Below are 7912 nucleotides of genomic sequence, written 5' to 3' on the forward strand. Positions count from 1 at the left end.
TATATGTGTGTGTGTGTATATATATATATTATATATATATTACATCATTCTTCATTTTGTACCTTTTTCATCTCATTTGTAACCCCATGGACTTAGCACCACCACCTTACCCACGTGCCATCACCATAGTCCCATGGGACTGTGGGCTCTTCCTGCCCCAGTTTTGATCGTGTTCCCCTCTTCTCCCCCACAGAATGCAAACTCTTGCTTTATTTTCAGCTTCACTGATGCTGCTCTCTGTTATCTCTACCATTAAGCCCATCCACTGAATTTTTTATTTCAGTCACAGTATTTTCCAGTTCTTTAATTTCCAACTAGTTCTTATAGTTCCTTGCTGATTTTCAATTATTTCAAAAATTTCCAGAAAATATATACTTGTTCATAGAATCCTATTTTCAATGGCTACTTCTAAATCTCATCAGAGCATCCCAACACCTGATTCATCTCAGTGTTGTTGTTCTTGGTCAATTGTGTTTTCTCATCCAAGTTGTGTTTTTTTTATGGTTCTTTATACAAGGGGTGAAGGTTCATTGTACCCTGAACATCTTGAATATTATGTTTGGAGACTAAGGATCTTACTTCAGCATCTAATTAGCAGTCACCCTATTTAGATTTAGGTCCTGGCCTATTTTTGTGAGCTACAGTTTCAATGATAATTTAGTTTTTAGAGTGCTTGTGATGTTTTTCTGGTTGACTCATTCTTCTGGCACTGCTGGTTTCTTAGTCAGTTCCTGTAGGGTTGCCCAGTGTAAATGGATGGGTGATCTGGAAGCATGGGGGGGGCGGGGGGAGGTGATTGTTACTGCAGTCGATCCAGCCTGCCACTGCCTCAGGTATGGAGTGGATTGGCTCTCTGCACCAGGTCTCTGCTGAACTGCGCCCTTCCTGGATCTCTGGCCAGAGGGAGCCAGCTTTTATGCCTTGCCTGTACATGGCTCTAGGTTGCAGCTTTCTTTGATGCCCAGTCTATGATACATGAGCCGTAGAAAGAAATTACAAGAAACTTTTTTTGATACTTATCCCAAGGCTTGCAGTCTCTAACTAGTGCATCTTCCTTTTTCCAAAGTTTTGAATTGTTTTATTGTTGTTTGGTGAATTAGTTCCAAGATATTTAGCTTTATTTAGAGAGAAGGAGAAGGAAAAAGAAAAAGTGAGTCTGTGGCATCTTGCACCTGAACTGTACAGTAGTGACTATTTTTTAAACAAAAGGGGAATGCTCTTCCCTTTATTCTATTTGTTGAAAAAAATAAGAAGATAAAGATAAACAAAAAGGAGAAAATAAAATTAAATGCCAGTATTTCCACAGATACGTATGTAGAAAACTAGCTCACATTTCAATAGATGTTGTTCCTGATCCTCTTCTGTGACTTTGCAAGCTTTGAAAGCACTATAAAGCTTTGTATCTTAAATATACTTACAGTAATATTTTATTTATGTTCGGTGCTTTTAGTTTGCAAAGAAGATAACCAACTAGGCACCTTAAGTAATAAAAGCTAAGGTTAGTCTATAGAGAAATTAAAAAGCTGCCTTTCCAGTTGCTCAGATGTGCTGAGTACCAGACTTCAAGGAAAATGGGAAGAGTGGCCCAAATTCAGGGTCAAGGCCAGCTCAAGGGACCTCCATTTCCAGTGTGTGGGTCGTTTTATCCACTTGATGCTGAGGGTCTTTGTTCCTGCTATCTTCTATTTCTCTGAAATAGTGAAAAATATATATGAAATTTATATGAAATAGTGAAATAGTGGAAAAAATGTTTGCCTCAGTTTTGCCGTCAAATAATACGGAGCACACGTACCACGCAGAGTCTTGAGCAGCAGAAGCTGATCTCCTGCATCACGCCCTTGCGCGAGTGTACCTTGTCTCTGTGGCCCAGGCCCGGGTCTGATCTGTTGTCACAGAGTAGTAGAGTTCACATAGCACAGCATATGACACTTCCCAAGGAAAGGACTGCAGATGGTCTGTTTTCCCATAAAGGAGTTATGAGAAGGGAGGCACCCAGCTTTGTAAATTCCAAATATATAGAAAATTTAGGTTCATTTAAATTTTACATGTTGTGAATTATGTTGCAGAAAGTAGTCTGTAGTTTCTCTCTGTACTCTTCTTTCATAGCTTCACCAACATGGGGGACTTCCCAAGGCTGTAATAACATCAAAGCCAATCCCAATTGCTGCTATGATACTGATACTGAGAAGCAATCAGTTGAAGACATTCACTCATTTTGCTCTATTGTTGCAGGATTTTTATGCCTGAATATCATATTATAAATGATTAACTATCTCTGTAGTGGACACTGAAAACCATTCGAGTGAAAGAGCTGGACTGATGAAAATTCTAGGGGTAAATTCCAGGTCTCATGATCTCCAGTCCAGGTCTCTTGACACTATACCATGTTAACTTTTCCTCTTTGAAAAAAGTGTTCTAAGAAGAGTCAGGCTATAATGCTATTTAGAAACCCTTACTATTTATGGGCCTCCCTGTTGGCCTAGGGGATTAAGTCTCAGTGCTATCACCACTGCAGCATGAGTTGGATCCCCAGCCAGGGAGCTGACCCACATGGCACAGCAGACCGCTCTTAGCTCACCTGCTGCACCCCTCAGCACTGTATTTCAGTAAATCCACCTGTTCTGCTCCCCACTCTGTCTCTGGTGAATTCTCTGTCCTACACCCTAATCCATCTGTGCAAAAATAAATCTTTAAAAAAAAACCCACACCTTACTATTTACATACTCTAAAAAGACTTTCCATATATTTTGGTAAATGGAAATTTTCCTATGAATGATGATATGCATTCGGAGTCTGCTCTAGATGAATCTACAGTCTTAACTGCTTGAGTCCTTGAGAGGCTGTGGGACACTCCTTTGCTGAATCATTAACTCCTGGGGCCATATATATCCAGGAACTCTGCTGCTCATTCTCTTGACTTATTCACCCCCAAAGTATCTGCTTTACGAGACTCTCAGGTACATTGCTTTAGGCATAAAAACTTAAATGAAACATTACTATCAACATTTCATCACATCAGATAAATATCCTGAAATAATAAAAAAAAATTCTACACATGAGCATGTGTTAATAACACATGATTCTGAGAATCACAGTTTAGTCAAAATTCACTTCTAAGAGCTGAGGTCTAGGAAGAGATGTTCACTCCTCATTCAGATGTTTGGTGTCCTGCAGAGATCACCTGCTGGATGCTGGGGGAAAGTGGAGCAATCATCCAAGCGACATGGAAGCATTGTCAGAGCCAGAAGGGACAGGGCTAGAGAAAGAAGCATTTCCTGAGCACCTATTGTATGCTGGGACCTGAGCACTGTTCTCATGCTCCTCTTCAAAATATCTCTGGCTCAGCTCTTCCCTCAATAGCCCATTGTGCAGATGAGGAAATTGAGGTTTGTAGAGGCTTGGTGGTTGCTGCAAGTTTCTTAGCTATTAAGTCTCCAAGAGAGGAGTAAGTCAAGTCCTATGAATATCCAAAGGAATATAGATTTTATTTTCTACAAAATCAAACTGCTTCCTGGAGGCCTTAGGGTTAAAGCAAACCGAATTCTGGAAGTCAAAGCTAGCTCCTTAAATTCGTAGAGAAGGGGTTCTCCTTGGCTGGATTCTAATCAGTCCATCTTTAAAACACATGCAGGTTAGAAATTTGAGTCTTTGGTGTCGTAAGAGCACAACAACCTGGGACTGGTTGGGTTTGTTGCAAGACTCCAAGCTAATGTGCCTCTAAATCCCTCAAAGGCACATTAGTGGGTAATTACAACAAATAAAGGCTAATGGTGAGCCACATCTGTTTTGCTGATTTAGCTGAGATAAGAATTCTGGGTTAGGAGACTTAGTCAAATTCCTTGACCCTCTGTAGCCACCCAGGCCCCCATTCCAAAACATACCTGCAAGGGGCCCATTGTCTACTAGAGAGCTATCTTGACCTCACGCATACATCGAGAAAACACAGTTGTCACATACTGAGTCTCATCGTGCTCCTGACATAGTGACCTGGCTGATGACTTTCTATACGCATGTGCTTTCCTGACCCTGGAGACACTATAGAATGTGCCTAGGAGGACAAATGTCATAAATAGGTTTTTATTTTTGCTGTCTCACAAGGGACCCAAAGTGCTTTCCAAATGAACTGACAAACATTCATTAGAGTAAGAGCTTTCTCTGCTTTAATGGCTCCCAAGGTATCCCAGTGCAGGTGGTAATGGAGTGAAACTTTCCAGGTGGTCAGGTCTTCATTTTTTGAGTTGGTGCAACCAAATTTTCACTTGGTACACAGAAGACCCACCATTAATATTTTTCACGCATAAAGTCATTAAAAGTCTGTTCTTGTAGGTTTTCCCTATTATGTGACATAATTTAGTCTCTTGTGTTAAAGACACTGTGACATGTTCTCTAAATTCCATTTAATCTTTTTCAGCTGAAACTCAAAGGAGGCCTTCCTTTCAGTCAGATTATCCCATGTGACTGGTTCTCACCAATGGGACTTAGTCCTACAAATTGTAATGTAGTCCCAGATCTGATGTTAGATCTATTACCTCTAAACACTATCTGTTTTCCTGACTCAGCCGTGCTGGAAAGTATGTTCAAATCACCTCATTAAAAGATGGAGGCTGTCAGCTGATCTTCCTGTCAGACTTCATGTGGGCAAGAATCAAACCTTTTCTATTCAGCCACCGAAATCTCTGGATTTATTGATACCACAGGATAGCCAAGTCTATTCTGAATAACACATTCTCCTATTCCTGTGTTCACACTACATGTTTCAGCTGAGTCCCACAGAAGCATTGCTTTTTATTGAGAGAGAAATGCCTTCCGTGTAACCATTCATCTAACGTTTGACTCTTCTTCAAAATCCTAGTCAAGAGATTTTAATCTCTTTTTATAATAGCCATTTAGAACAACACTTTTTTTTTTTTAAAGATTTATTTATTTATTTGTGCATACAGAACTGGGGTACAGGCCAGAGGCTTAGGGGCGGTGAGAGGCTTCACCAGAGACAGAGTGGGGAGCAGAACAGGCAGAATGACAAAGTACACTGCTGAGGGAAGCAGCGGGCGGGTCAGGAGAGGTCTGGCTCGCCATGTGGTCTCCTCCGGGGCAGGCGGCAGGCGGGAATCGAACTCATGCGGAAGTGGCTTCAGATTCTCACTGCTGTGCTTTAACCCGCTGCGCCACCAGGGAGGGCCTAGAACAACACTTTTATATATTCTCTTTACATTGAGGTATAGCTATGGGAATGGTCTCTGCTGTGTGTTTGCCATTAAACCAGGCGTCTCCCCAACATTCCCTGCATCCCCAAATAACCACTCTCAGCCAGCCCACAGAAGAAAGTTCCAGGTGCTATAGGATATTTTAAGAGTTTGAAAAGGATTCCTAAATTAATTCCACCGTGTTTGAGCTTGCCCTCTTCACCTAAAACTTTGCGAATGTTAACATGTCTGCTGCTCACTACTTATTCTAATGTCTTACCCTCCATTTTAGACTCTGGCTCTCTGGCATTTTTTTTGTTCTTTCCTTTGATGGCAACATCTTCTGTTGTCTCAGCTTGATAGAATCTCACTGACCTTCTTGTAGTGTCCTAGTCAGACCTGCACAGATCTGTCTGCCTTCCTCAGTCTCCCTAACACAGATTAGAAATAACTGAGGATGTGAACACACAACTGACTTTAAATGTCCAGAAGTCTAGTTAGATCCATAACAAAAGAGGTCCATCCGGATAGAACATTAGGGACTAGCAGGGCTTCCTATTCTCTTCTTTTTTAAGATCATTCGGCAAAATTTCAGGAAGTTTTTGGAACTTTTCAGAGGTCACCCCTTCTGAGAGAACTTTCTACTTTGTCCCTTATCAAATGCTGTCTCTCTTCCCTGTATTATTTTTTTCATAGCATATTCTGCTACTTGTTATATATTTGTTTATTTTTCAAATCCCATTAATAGAAGGCAGACTTCTTTATTTGTTCACTGTTGTACCTCACACCTAGGACAGTACCTAGCACATAGAGCTCAATCAATATTTGCTGAATGTTGAAAGAACAGCAGGAAGTTACTCACAGAACTGGAAAATGAGCCAAGGAATTTTCCAAGAGGATAGCACAAAATCACCAGGGGATAGAAAAATGAAGAGATAAGGAGGATAGTTTCTGAAGTTCCAAACACATCAAATCAAAGTTCCAAGAAGACAGAAAGAATGAAGGCAGAAGGTAATTCTCAAAGGCTCTTCATTGGGATTGCATTGAATTATGCGTTCATTTGATGATGAATATAAATTTATTGTAATGATTTATCTTTCATAAATAAGATTTGTCCTTTACAGAGGTATTTTCTGTTAATTGTAAATTATTTTTCTTTTTTTTTTAAGATTTATTTATTCGTACAGAACTGGGGTACAGGCCAGATATTTTTCTTAAGCACATATGATTTTCAAATTTTCTTTGAAGATTTTAATAGTTTATGTCACTATTATAAATGAAAGTTGCCCCCCCAACTCCATCTCTACTTCACATACATTTATAGTTGTTTTTTCTTTTTAAGATTTATTTATTTATGCATACAGAACTGGGGCACAGGCCATAGGTACAGGGGTGGTGAGAGGCTTCACCAGAGACAGAGCGGGGAGCAGAACAGGCCGACTATTGAAGTACACTGCTGAGGGGAGCAGCGGGCGGGTCAGGAGAGGTCTGCCATGCCATGTGGTCACCTGGGGCCGGGATCGAACTCATGCTGAAGTGGCTTTAGCTTCTCAGTGCTGTGCTTTAACCCGCCGTGCCACCAGGGAGGGCCACTCACATTTACAGTTTTAAAGAGTTGTTTTGGTGCTTTATAGTAATATCAGTAGGGTATTCTTACTGGTGCCATAATCATGCGTCACTATTGAACTCCCATATTAGCTGTAATATGGGAGCTTGTACTTTGGTTTTCTTGGCTCTCTAAGTAGATGATTTCAAATGTACATAATGGTGTGGCATTTATTCTATAATACTCTTGCTCCTAATTTATGTTCAAGCGTGTGAGTATTATATTATTGATTGATGTTACTTTTAAATGGTGAATAAAAATGATTGACAAACATTCCAGAACTTTTCTTTGCTTAGTGGGAGTAATGCTAATGCTTTCACTACTTTGATTTGTTTTTTCTCTCTTTCTGGTTAGAAGTCAACTTCACTCATTTCCATTCTTCTTATTTTCAAATTAAGTTACTGAAGCTTCTGCATTTCTAGAACTCTGCACCATAGAACTTTCAACATGTAATTTCATTGTTAATATCTAAATGTCTTAGGGTTGTCATTTCTTTCCTATTTAGTCAATAGTAATTATGTCTTTTTTTCTCATTTTTAAGTATGGTTTTATGATATCTTCATATTACTAATTTGTAGTTATGTCACATTGTGTTATTATAAACGTCCAATATGATAACATTTTGAAATCTGGTAACATTTCCAGTGTTAAATATTTGGAAATACATGTTTGGAAAGGCTATACAGTTGCTTACATTGGAAACAATGGTTTGGTTTTTTTTTTTTTTTTTTTTGCTCCATCAAATTCTCTCTCCTTCTTACATATTTTTCTACTATGCTGATTTCTGGAAAAGATTGTTAAAGTATCCTATAAAGTATCCTATAAAGCTACAGACTGATCTATATAATGAATATATGTAAAAATCCTCAACAAAGTACTTATAAACAAAATTGTAGATTTCTTTTTTTTTTTTAAAGATTTATTTATTTATTTGTACATACAGAACTGGGGTACAGGCCAGAGGTGCAGGGGCGGCGAGAGGCTTTACCAGAGACAGAGTGGGGAGCAGAACAGGCAGATCGATGAAATACACTGCTGAGGGGAGCAGCGGGCGGGTCAGGAGAGGTCTGCTGCGCCATGTGGTCACCTCCGGGGCAGGCGGGGATCGAACTCATGCGGAAGT

This window comes from Condylura cristata, unplaced genomic scaffold (genome assembly GCF_000260355.1).
Source record: "Condylura cristata isolate star-nosed mole 26May11 unplaced genomic scaffold, ConCri1.0 scaffold00035, whole genome shotgun sequence".
Taxonomy (NCBI): Eukaryota; Metazoa; Chordata; class Mammalia; order Eulipotyphla; family Talpidae; genus Condylura; species Condylura cristata.